The sequence below is a fragment of the Amborella trichopoda genome, chromosome 6, assembly GCF_054954075.1.
Source record: "Amborella trichopoda isolate Santa Cruz 75 chromosome 6, AtrichopodaSantaCruz75HAP2 v2.0, whole genome shotgun sequence".
Lineage (NCBI taxonomy): Eukaryota > Viridiplantae > Streptophyta > Magnoliopsida > Amborellales > Amborellaceae > Amborella > Amborella trichopoda.
The window spans coordinates 33955723-33969702 of NC_142341.1; the positions used below are offsets into that span (position 1 = coordinate 33955723).

At 35.7% G+C, this 13980-nt stretch overlaps 1 pseudogene; it reads left to right on the top strand.

Annotated features, from left to right (window-relative positions):
* The first annotated feature begins 2114 nt into the window (after window positions 1–2114).
* LOC148781709 (kiwellin-1-like) lies at window positions 2115–2731 on the top strand (annotated as a pseudogene).
* The last annotated feature ends 11249 nt before the right edge of the window (window positions 2732–13980 follow it).

A 13980-nucleotide genomic window follows, 5' to 3' on the forward strand; every position in this document is an offset into this window, starting at 1 on the left:
CTCATCATACTTCGTACCATCTCAACTAAGGTCCTATTCTTTCTCTCGACAACCCCATTTTGTTTGGGTGAGTAAGGCATGGTGGACAATCCCATATGGGACACAAAGATCTTGGAAGGCTTGAGAGGTGTATTCGCCACCCCTATCCGATCTAAGGTTTTTGATGGTTCGACCTAGTTCGTTTTCAACTTCCGCTTTATATTGTTGGAATTTGGTTATGGCCTCACTTTTATTTCACATAAGATAGGTGATCAATGAATGTTATGAAGTACCTCATGTGCCCTATGGTTAGCACACTCATAGGTCCACACACATCCGAGTGGATTAGTTCATAGAGATCCTTTCGACCTTTTGGTGGGACTTCTTTACCATCTTTCCTTTAAGGCAAGCTTCGCATCTATTATGAGACTCGATATTCATTTTATCAAGCAATCCTTCTTTCATCATAATATGCATTCTAGATAGATTAATGTAACCTAACCTTAAATGTCATAAAGTAAATTTTGTAAATCATCACCCAAGTAAGTAAACTCTTTTTTCATTTTAATTTCAAAAAGCCCTTGAACCAAGTGGGCTACAAAAACAAGGTCTCCATAAATAGAGCCATCATGAACATAGATCTTTTCCTCCTTGAACAAGAGCACAAACCGGGATTTACTCATCGTGGAAACCGAGATGAGATTCTTCCTCATTTCGGGTGCACAGAGGGTGTCCTTAAGCATGAGAGTCTCATCATTAGTGAGCTCCAACACATAGTCCCCTTTTCCTAAGACCCTTTCCATTTGATTTCCACCCACATTAAGATTATGGGTACCGGGTTTGACATCATAAAACGTTCTAAAGCCCTTCATAGAATTTGCTACATGGAAAGTAGCCTCCGAGTCAAGAACCCACACATCTGCCTCCTCATTGGCAATGAGGACAAGAAAACCGTTTCCAGGGTACCATTTTCCCAAGAATTTTATAATACACATTTTCCCAAGAATCTGGTTTCCAGGGAACCGAATGGGGCCTAAGGAATAGATAGTATGGCCTAATATAATTAAACAGGAAAAATTGTTTCATGCGGGCTGGACTACATTTCTACAATATGCGGTCCCGAGGTATAAAGCATTCATCTTAAAGATGGATGCAAATAGGTGGTCAATTTAAAAACAATTGAAATGAATGGTCCTAATGTTTTTTTAATGTAATTATTATTTCTAGTGTTCAATTATTGGTTTTTTGATATGCATGATCTCCATGTTAAAGATTATATATTCTCTAAAAATTAGGATAAAATGATATTTAAGAAATATATTTATTGCCACGCCTTCGTTTCTACAATATGCGGGCTGGCTGCATAGAAATCGTGTCCTTAAAATATAGGTTTGCCTTTTACTAATATGAATTCAAATAAGTACCAGTTGCATAGAAAAGTAGGAAAGATGAAAATCACAATAATGTTTTATGTAAAATTGTTTCATGCAGGCTGGACTATACAATATGTGGTCCCAAGGTATAAACCATTCATCTTAAAGATGGACGCAAATAGGTAGTTCATCTAAAAACAATAGAAACCAACGGTCCAAATGTTCGCCTCATGAAATCATTATTTTTATTTTTTAAAGTTTATTTATTTTTTTATATTCATGATCTCCATGGTAGAGATTACATGTCCTTAAAAATTGGATCCAAAAATCCGTAGAGTTTTAAGAGTGGGCTCATAAAAACCGGGTCCAAGTTGTAGGTATGTTTATTGTGTAGTAGCTCAATCATCGAACAACGCTAGTTATGTAAGGATTCATTGGGGCCGTTAAAGCAAACATTGGGAGTATAAAAACAATATTTAAGTTCACATTTTTTTATAAGATTGTAACATATAAGTAAGCTACGAATAAAATTTTGGCATGTTCAATTGTGATGAAGAAAAATTGCGTACCAACCCACCCAAGCTAAGGACTACAGTTTTGGCATTTTCAATCGTAACGAAGAAAGAGCAAAACCGTGCTTATTAGGTCATAACAGTTTGCTTCTCGGCTGGATTGGAACAAAATACTGGCCCATGCTAATCTTAAAGGACCACTATAAATGAACAAGTAACCCATTGCCCTTCACACTCAAAACATCTCCTCCTCTCTCCAACAAAAAACACCTACACTTCACTTCACTGAGGAAGAATGGAAAACCGAGAGCATATCTTCTTCATGTCCTTGTTGCTTCTTCTAAGGTCTGGCATGGCTCACCGATTCCCTTTGGGATCCTGTAATCCTAGTGGCTACCTCAAAGGAAAGTCTGGAAATTGCAATATGGAGAATGGCTCGGATTAATGCGAGGACGGAAAGATGTATGCTCAGTACCGCTGCTCTCCCCCCATCACTGGCAGCACACGTGCGACAATGACAATAAACAGCTTTGCCGAGGGTGGTGCTGGAGGTGGTCCTTCAGAGTGCGACAACCAATACCACGATGATGATGAGATGGTGGTCGCTCTCTCCACTGGGTGGTACAATCATGGGAGTCGATGCCTGAACTACATGAACATTAGTGGCAATGGTATAACTGTGAAGGCAAAGGTCGTCGATGAGTGCGACTCTGTGTATATGGCTGTGACAAGGATCACGATTTCCAACCACCTTGCCCCAACAACATTGTGGACGCCTCTCCGGCAGTTTGGGAGGCATTGAAAATTTCAGAATCAGAGATTGGGGACTATGATATCACATGGTCGGATGCTTGAGAACTGATTATGATTGTACTTGTACATATGGTTCTTGTATAGCTACTCTGTGCTTGTGATGCCAATCTTTTTGTGGAATGGAATACAATATTATGTTTACTTTTGCAGAAAAAGATTTTGAGTTCAATATAATCAAATGGATGGCACCAGCTTTTGTTTGAAAGATTATAATGGCCCACTAATAATTTCATAAGGTGTGTGTGACAAGGATATTACGCTCTTGAGGAGTATAATATAAGGTGTTCTCGGACCACCCACTAGGTTCGCAAAGTCCGTCTCATGTAGGAGGAACTTCCCATGTGGGAGGGAATGGGGCTCATGAGTTAAGCTAAAACCGTGGTTAACAACTCTCCGTTTTTTTTTAACACTATTTTTTTAAAAATAAAATCCGATTTTTTGAAATCCGTTAATAACTCTAAGTTTTTGAAAATAATTTAAAAAATTGTGTTTTTTTTTAATTGAATCGATAAAAATCCATATTTTATCATTTTTCGAAAGAAAACTTTACCCCTATAACTTTAGTTCTTCGTTAATTCAATATTATTGAATTTTTATTTGAAGATAAGTACATTAACAATTGGAGTAATTTTGGAATCTTGATTTAACAAATAGTTTTATAAAAAATTTGACCATTGTGTTCCCTTGAAATAAGTGTACGAAGAAATACAAACAATATATTCCCCCAAAAAGGTTATCAAAACAATCGTATATCTCAAAATAATTAGTAGAAATAGAAGAAGAATGACCCAATGGAAAATCTTTTTTTTGTTTTCTTTAATCCCCTAGTGTCCTTATAAAGAGCAAGCGAGAGATTTAATGATTAAAGATTTAGGTAGCTAGGATTTCAGTGAAATATTCGCATATTTTCTTAAGCATTTTGTTGCTTTTTTTATGCATAGAGAAGTTGATTGATTTAATATTTTATTTTTATTTTCTATTTCATTGTTGAATATGGCATAGCATTTCATTGGATCTTTCCATTTTCTTCTAACAAACTGCAATCCTATACTGAGCGTTCTTTTTTTTTTTTTGGTTTTCTCTAAAAAAAATCTTACACCTTGTCTCATAGTTCTTGTTATTTGCTAATTAGTTCTTGTGTTTTTGTATTGGTGTTGTTGTTTCATTTTTTGCTCCCAATAAATGTACAATATCTTTTGTGTTGTGACAGCAGAGTAAGTAATGTTGCGGATTTATTGATTGTTTTAACAAACAATTGTCAAGGACTACTCTAATGACATTACTAAGGCTGTAAAATTATTGTTTAATGGATTTAATATATCTACACAACAACTGCAAATCATAATCTTATATTGTATCATCGTTATATATCCGATTTTTTTCACCTACATTTCTATGAACCAAATCCAAAATATTCAAGATTTTGTAACTTACCATTTTTTTTTGTGATCCATATTTTTTAACCAATTTTTCTCTCTAACTTTTTGAAATAGAACCGATTTGTTACCGATGTTTAGTCTGCCGATATTTTATTATTCCCAAACTTGCTCGGTACAACCAAGGACTTGTGGGGCAGTCAATGACGCCCTATAAATAGGAAACTCATGTTAAGATGTTACGGTTTCTCTAGATTAGGAAAGTGTGGCTTGTCCCTTGGGGAGAAAGAAGAGAGTTACATCTACAGGAAAAGTGCAGCCTCTGCCTAATCCTCTTTTGTGATGGAAAGAGAGAAAGAAGATAAGCCTCATAGAGTAAGAAGAGCCTAAGAGTGGTAAAGCCTAATAGAGAAGAATGATCCCTTAGGGAAAGAAGAAAGAGCGAAAGAGAGTTCATGTGCAGGGAGATCCAAATTATCCCAGAGAGAGAGAGAGAGAGAGAGAGAGAGAGAGAGAGAGAGAGAGAGAGAGAGAGAGAGAGAGAGAGAGAGAGAGAGAGAGAGAGAGAGAGAGAGAGAGAGAGAGAGAGAGAGAGAGAGAGGAACCTTATGAAGGAAAACCTAGAGTGATAAAATCCATTCAAGATAGTCGAGAAGCCAAAGAGAGCTTGCCTCATGGAAGAAACTTGTAGCCATTATTTTTAATAGTGGATTTGATCTCTTTCAATTGTTGATGTAGCCTAAAACGTTGAAGCACGTAGATCTTAGTGCCAATAATTATAATTTATTTTATTTTATTTATTGCTTGTTATTTGTCGACTCACACACATACACGCACACACATGTTTTTGTGTATTTTGCCCTGTATCTAGGTTCCTCTACACGCATTTGAAATTTTGCGAGCGGGCTCAACCGGGTGATCCAAACAAAGTACTATCAGAACGCATTTTACCTTGACTTTGATACACCGTCGTCAGTCATCCCTATAACATTTGTTGGTGAAGCGATCCTAACGGCCATAGAAGGAGGAAGGAAGAACCCTCCCTATAGGTTTGATCTTGCTTGACTACACAACAAAGTGTTTTGGGATACGTCTTCAATTAGAGACCATCAGTTCATGTCCACTATGATAAGAAGGTCTTGGTCAATGGACAGTAAGTCTTCACCTTGACCAACAATGAATCACTTTGACCACCGGTGACTCATCTTCACTAACGATGACACTTTGACAGCTAGTGGGAGCTTCACTGCCAATGAGTTGACAACAAGTGGAAGCTTGCCCGCCAAGAAGTAGACAACCGGTGGGAGCCTGATTGCCGATGAGACCTTGATAGCTGATAGAACGTTGACCGTCAATGCAACCTTGACCAACGATGGGAGCTTGAACGATGGTGAATCTCCTTAAGCGTTGGTGAAAATAGAGAGGGTGTGGAAGAATGGCGTTTGTGGATTAAATATGGATTATAATATCAGAGGTAGGATGATATTGCTAAACCTGAATAATTGGATCATCTAGAGGCTAAAGATGGAAGATATTTTTAATTGTAGGGCCTTGTACATGCCCATTGACGGGGTAGATTACAGCCCGAAGGTATGCCCAATGATGAGTTGAAGACACTAGACCGAAAGGATATCGTAACTCTTCCAAATTGTTTGGATAAAAATGTCTTCTACCATTTGTCGATAGAGATATTTGCCAAGTCGTTAAGGAATGAGGAGTCAAGAAGAAAATCCTCCAATCATCCAACTCACAAACTCTTATCGCAAATTGCGGAAAGTCCAAAAATAGGTATTAAAACCAATTTAACCGATCTAAGGATAAAGCTAGGTCGAAGTCGATGAAGGGGGTCACATGCTATGATTGTGGCAAGAATATGCACATCAATAAAGACTGTCGAAAGCATAAGAAAGTGTAAAATGAGGGCATTAGTAGGTATACCACTCCAGTGACTGCAAATTTAGATGTCGTCAGAAACATTGGTGATGGGCACATCAATATTGCATCACGAACGTGCAACATTGATTGGGTTATAAATGCTAAAGCATTAGTTCATATTATCTTACATAACTACTAATTTTCTTCTTATAGGGAGGAGATTTTGATTTGTAAAGATGGGGAACAACAGTTCCTTAAAGATTGTGGGTAAAGGAGATGTATGCATCAAAACTGATACTAGGAGGAACCTAGGGATAAAGGACATTAAAGGCGAACCAGATATCTATCTAAACCTCATATCATAAGAGTGTTTAGATGACAAAGGCTACCACACTGTGTACGGTAAGGGACAATAGTAGCAGATGAAGGCATCTCCTATCGTTGCAAAGAGTAAGAAGTGTTGTTCATTCTACATAACAATGGTAAAAATCTCAAATGGGGCACCATAGAAGAATCCTTGTTGGACATGTGGCACACACACACACACCCATGCACCATCATTACATACATGCACATACACCCATTCTTAATGATGATCATACTTATGCATGAGTACCATGTGACACCCACACACCCACATGCACCATGATGTTCATATGCATACATACCCATAGTCACATGCATGCATACATAATGAAATCTCTAAACTATGTGCTTGGGTGCCATGTGGTACCCACATGCACATTTCATGCATATTTACATGAACCCTCATATATCCATGCTATGGACACATGCATGCACATAAACAACACCCCATATGCACGATGGACATGTGGCATTTCTCCCTAAACAAGATAATCCTCAATTGCATTTAAACCCATTGATTTAGTCTCATCTCTCTTTTAATCAATCTCACCCTCACCCTTGAGCCTTGGCTAGCGCACCCCCTTAGTACACTAGGTGAATATCCCCTTCCTTGTCTTCGGCTACGCCTCTCGCCCCCTTGGATTGCTTTTCCTCTTCCTTGGACGGTGTTCTCGTGTGGCGGTGTTTGGTGGTCTCTTTCGTAAGTAATTAAAAATATTGACCTTGACTTGATAATTGATTGTGTTAAAACAATTATAATCTTGACTAAGAATTTCTAGAATTATTTTGCATTTGGAATGAGTTATTAGAGCGTCTTTTACTTTGTATAGGAGTATAATGTATCTGAAAATTGAATTCCAGGGACTTTACAATTTTTATGTGAATCATTAGACTGAACAAACCTCATTAGAATGAGATAAAACCACTTTTAAATATCAGAAAAATGAGTCTAGTTTCAATTTGGTTTTGGACTCATGATAAAATTCCCTATAGTTTGAAAGTTATAGTCATTTTTCTAATGGAGCATTAGTTTGTATTTTCTGCTGCATAAAGCTGAAGTTATCCCTAGAGAATCAAGTAGTTTGACCAACTTGTGTCTTTTATTTGGCGCCACTTTCTAAGTGAAAGTTGTGCATTTCTTAGTCTAGCTTATCTTGAAATAGGTCCCATGACCTAATGTTCAGTATTTGCTCATTTAAGTTCATTTTAGTTGGCAAAGGTCTCCCTGGGAAACTATAAAATAGTATTTTCGGACCCCAAAATTTTCCCGTCTCAAGTGAAATCTCTCGGACTCGATCCGTAAACTTGTATTGTTGAGCGGTGTCTTACAATTTCTTTATTTACCTTGATCACTTACTCAGTTATGAGTGTAACTTGAGAACTTGAGGATGCACGTCTTGTTATAAGGCAACTTTCCGATTGTTACTCCATTGCTTGTTATACAATCTGCTTCTTGTTATATTTCATCGATATGTAGCTTCCTATTGCCATGATAATGTCTCTTAAATTTATAAGCATGATAAAATAACATAGTGATGTCTATTACAATGATATGTCCCATGCTATTGACATGATAATGTCTCTTGAATTGATTAGTATGATAAAATGACATAGTGATGTCTATTACATTGATATGTAGCAAGTTATTGAAATGATAATGCCTTTGGAACTGATAAGCATGATAAAATGACATAGTGATGTCTATTACATTGATATGTAGCATGCTATTGTCATGATAATGTTTCATGAATTGATAAGAATAATAAAATGACATAGTGATGTCTATTACATTGGTATATAGCATGCTATTGAAATCATAATGCCTCTTAAACTGATATGCATGATAAAATGACATAGTGATGTCTGTTATATTGATATGTAGCATACTATTGACATAATAATGTCTCATGAATTGATAAGTATGATAAAATGACATAGTGATGTCTATTACATTGATATGTAGTATGTTATTGACATGAACTGATAAGCGTGATAATATTACATAGTGACATTTCTTGTAATTATATGTATAGCATGCTCTTGACAGGTTAGTGTTTCTTGTGATTATATATATATAGCATGATCTAGACATGTTGATGTTTCCGGTGATTATGTGTATGACATACTTCTGATAAGATATGTGTGCATGGAGACATGCTTTTGATAAGATATGTGTATATGGAGACATGCTTCTAATAAGATATGTGTTCATGGAGACGTACTTCTGATAAGAAATGTATGCATGGAGACATGCTTCTATTATATGATTTATGCATGATAACATGCTTCTGATAAGATATGTGTCCATGGATACATGCTTTTGTTATATGATCGATGCATGGTAATATGCTTCTGATAAGATATGTGCACATGGAAACATGCTACTATTATAATTTAATGAGATCTTTGTGCAGGCAATTGGGATTTTGTTCCTGCTCTCTATGAAAGGATGACAGTTAAAGTGTGTGTCTTTGGGACCCTAACGCTCTCTCTTCAGTAGAGCACATGAGAAGGTCGTGTCTTGCAAGGCCAGTGCTAATCAAATACACCAAACGTGATGGGGTGGTGTGCATGTATGAGGCGCTACGCATCGGACTACCCTGGTGGTGGCATCTTTCCTGCCGGTGTAGGGTAGGAAAACTACGCACCAAACCCTAAACTTGTCCCGCCTCATGCGAAATCTCCAGGACTTGATCCATGAACTTGTGTTGTTGAGCGGTATCTTACAATTTCTTTATTTACCCTGATCACTTACTCAGTTATGAGTGAAACTTCATAACTTGAGGACGCGCTTTCTATTATAAGGCAATTTCTGGATTGTTACTTTACTGTTTGTTATACAATCTGCTTCATGTTATATGACATTGATATGTAGCTTGCTATTTTCATGATAATGTCTATTTAATTGATAAGCATGATAAAATGACATAGTGATATCTATTACATTGATATGTTAAATCCTATTGACATTATAATATCTCTTGAATTGATAAGTACGATGAAATGACATAGTGATGTCCATGACATTGATATGTAGCAAGTTATTGAAATGATAATGCCTCTTGAACTGATAAGCATGATAAAATGACATAGTGATGTTTATTACATTAATATATAACATGTTATTGACATGATAATGTCTTTCGAATTGATAAGTATGATAAAATGGCATAGTGATGTCTATTACATTGATATGTGACGTGCTATTGAAATGATAATGCCTCTTAAACTGATAAGCATGATTAAATTACATAGTGACGTCTATTACATTGATGTGTAGCATACTATTGACGTGATAATGTCTCTTGAATTGATAAGTATGATAAAATGACATTGCGATATCTATAACATTGATATGTAGTATATTATTGACATGATAATGTCTCTTGAACTGATAAGCATGATAATATAACATAGTGATGTCTCAGGTAATTATATATATAGCATGCTCTGGACAGGTTGGTGTTTCTTGTGTTTATATGTATAGCATGCTTTGGCCATGTTGATGTTCTGGTGATTATATGTATGACATGTTTCTGATAAGATATGTGTACATAAAGACATGCTTTTGATAAGATATGTGTGCATGGAGACATGCTTTTCATAAGATATGTGTGCATGGAGACATGCTTCTGATAAGAAATGTGTGCATGGAGACATGCTTCTGTTTTATGATTTATGTATGATTACATGCTTCGAATAAGATATGTGTGCATGAAGATATGCTTCTGTTATATGATCGATGCATGGTAACATGCTTCTGATAAGATATCTGCACATGGAAACATGCTACTGTTATGATTTGATGAGATATTTGTGCCGGTAGTTGTGATTTTCTTGCTCGCTCTCTATGATAGGATGAGAGCTAGGAGTGTGTGTGTGTTTTGGACCCTAGTGCTCTCTCTCCAAAAGAGCACATGAGAAGGTCGTGTCATGCAACGCCAGTGCTTATCAAATACCCCAAAGGTGCTGGGGTGGTGTGCATGTATGAGGTGCTAAGCGTCGGACTATCCCGATGCTGGTGTCTCTCCTGTCTGTGTACAGTAGGAGTGCTATGCATCGGACAACCCTAGTGGAGACGTTTCTACTGTAGGTTGCATGATTATTTGATCATATTTGATACCTAATTGCAGTAATGTTTTAAACTACAAAATTTAGCTTATTATTGATCCTGATATGAATCATGTGAATATGGTTTATGTATCATGCTTATTTTATTTGTCCAATAAAGAATACATGATATGTGTAAGATTAGAATTGAATTTGTCTAACTGCATGTATTAGAATGCATGAAATCAATACATTGAATCTCTGCTTACGGGGCTTTGTAGCTCATTCAGTTGTTTCACCACTATAGATTGAGAGCCAGAAGTGATGAATATCAGTGCCAGGTGGTGGCTTTTTGGAGGCGTGCTGCTGTCTTCTTAGTTTTCTTGTCAAGCTTTCGTTGCACCAGTATAGCCAGATAGTCTGTATATATTTTTTGATTGACTCAGTTTCCTTCTTTTCGACCGTTGGGCCTTAGATGTTCTATATATAACTTGGACTCTATCAGATGTAGTCATTTCTTCTTTTTTTGGTTTTCTTTTCTTCCTTTGCACCCTCGTATGTTCTTGCGAGTATCTCAACCGTCCGGCCCCTACCTCAGGCCTCGGCGGGCTTTTCACCGGCCCAGTGGTGGGCCCTGGCGAGGCCTGGGGTTGGGTCGTGACACCACTGTTTTCTAGAAAAATAAGATAAAGTCTCATTCCTAAGTAAGATCTCGAATGATATGAAGTCCTAGATCTAGTGTATCCAAATGGGTGTAGTCTCGTAGATGTGAAGTTTCTTGGGGGCACAACATACTTCGTTACCTTCATTGATGATCCATGTTAAAGTGGAAAAGGATACATGCAAGTAGTTTAAATTTCTCAGATCAAACAAAGGCAGGTACATCTCAAATGCTTTCAAAAGCTAATGTGTCAAACGTGGCAAAAGGCATGAAAATATACGGTCATATAACCCTTGGCATAATGGTATAGCACAAAAAAATGAACCGCATCACTGTGGAGAAACTTAGGAACACGCTATCCACTGCAAGTTACTAAGCCGTATTAAGGTAAAGAAGTTGCAGACCACCCCTTGAAAAATTGGTATCTCCTACATTAGTATCTGGTAGAGGCCTGGAAGATGCATCTTCACTGTTTGGATTGCCTAGAAGATGTATCTTAAGGAAAAGAAAAAAGTTTCATTCTATCATTTTTATTTTAAATAAACGCTCTCAGTATTGTACTTAAGAATTGTCCTTCCTTTTAGTGTTTGTCCAAGTGAAGTTAAATATCAAAATTTTAGAATTACCGAGTTTGCCTTCTCATTTCTAACATGGAGATCATGAATATAAATAAATAAATAAACTTTAAGAAATAATATTAATGATTATATGAGGAGAACATTTGGACCAGTAGTTTCTATTGGTTTTAGATGGACCACCTATGTGCGTCCAACTTTAAGATGGATGCTTTATACCTTGGCACCGAATATTATAGAGTCCAGCCCGCATGAAACAATTTTATATAAAACATTCTTGTGATTTTCATCATTCCTACCTCTTTGTTGTATTTTCTGTTTGATTGATATTCATATTAGTAAAAGGTGAAACTCTGTTTTAATTATGTTAGTCCATACTATTTATTCTTTAGGCCCCGTTTGGTTCCTTACAAATGGGACTCCTGAGAAAATGTGTATTCTAAAATTGGTATGTCCTCGAGTAGCATTTGGCAGAGGCCTAGAAGATGCATATTCAATATTTTTATTGTCTGGAAGATGTGGAAGATGTATCATCAGCAAATTCAAAAATTTTCATTCCATCATTTTTCATTTGTCTTTTTTAATAACCACTCTCATTATTGTAGTTAAGAATTGTTTAGGTCCTTCTTTTTAGTGTTTGTCCAAGTGAGGATTACATATCGACCTTTTAGAATTACTGAGTTTGGCGTCTGATATCTAACAACCACCAAAATTTGAGGAAAAAATTGAAGATTTTTCTTTCAACAAGTTCAAATATAATATTCAAACTTGTTAAGGTGAGATTTCTTCATTTCAACATGTGCATTCAATCATTAACATCATAATTATAATAATTACGTAAAAATGTAATATTATTTTATTAGTATTAATATGATACTATAGTATTATTGTCTTATAATAACTACAATTATTCGAATAATAACAATTACAAAAGTAATTATATTATTGTTATTATTGGTATGATATAATATCATAATTATAATAGTTATATTTGTCATCATCATCCAAGCCTTATCCCAATTAATTATGTCGGCTAATTATAACAATAATATAATAATATAGTATCTTTTATTGCTATTAATATAATAATATTAAGAATACCATAATAATGTATTTTATTGATATTAACATATTAATATAATAATATAGTATTATAATAAAAATATATTTAAATGATCACTAATTCAATAATAATTACTTTAAAAAATAATTTTAATAATAAGAATACTAAGATCAGGACCCGTATGTTTAACTTTTGATTTCTAGGAAATGTCAAATCCACATCTTTGGATAGAGTTAACATTTGGTGAAATTTGTCTTAATAATGGACTCCCTGTGCAACTGACAATTTTGTCTTCAAAACGAACCAAATAGGTTAGTCTGGGCTGCACTCCGGGAGTACCATTTCCAGGAAATCTAATGGGCCCTTAAGGAAAAGTACATGAACATACTATATACTTTAAGTATAAGGAGATCGGAATTACATTTATCAAACGCATTTTGAATCGGGTGGTTGTGAGGATGTCATTGAATAGACGCAAAGTCTAAAAAAAAAAAGGGAATATCCTTGAATCTCCAAGCCATCAACTTTGCTATCTAATGGCTTGGAATGATTGTGACCTCATTATAATAATTATTAATGGTTTTGTGGCATACATTCCCATTCTATAATTGTGAATTACTAATAGGGAAATGTTTATATAGAGCCAAGGTTCTAAACAATCAAATTAGAGCCTACCTCAAAAATTTCAATAGAAGAGATTGTTTTGATGCCCAAGTATCATCAAATTGATCATTTCAACATCAAGATGCTTGGACATGAGAAAAAAATGGACTTTAAGTTGTGGAAATAGTGCATCTTGTAGCTAATTTTGGACCATCAATTTTCAAGATTTTCAAGTTTTCATAGATCTGCTCGATCTACACTAATTTTAAGGCTTTAAATTTTATAACTAAAGATGAAAATATAATTTAAAGATGTCACAAAACTTTCCAGTATTGAAACCATATTTCTTGACACTATTTTGAGGTGGGCTTTAATTTGATTGTTTGGAGTCTTGGCTCTATACAAACTGCACCCTTACTACTATGCTATATTTATTTTCGTTTTTGGACATATTATTATTTTTCGGACGCATTGCAAATTGACGAACAATGCTTCTACCCATCCCCATTCTTAAAAGGGTGTGGTTTGCCTAAGGTTGTTGCCCCAAAAAATCAAAGTACGGTGTACCTATAAATAGTGTTGAAAGATGAGTTTTCAATAGATTAAATCTTTGTGTTGGCCTAAAACTTTTTAAGGTTGGGAGATAACTTTCCCTAAGTTTCTAAAGGATTTGGAGACTCCTATTTTCTAATCCAAATTCTGGGGTTTTCTACGAATTTTGGGGAATTTTCCTA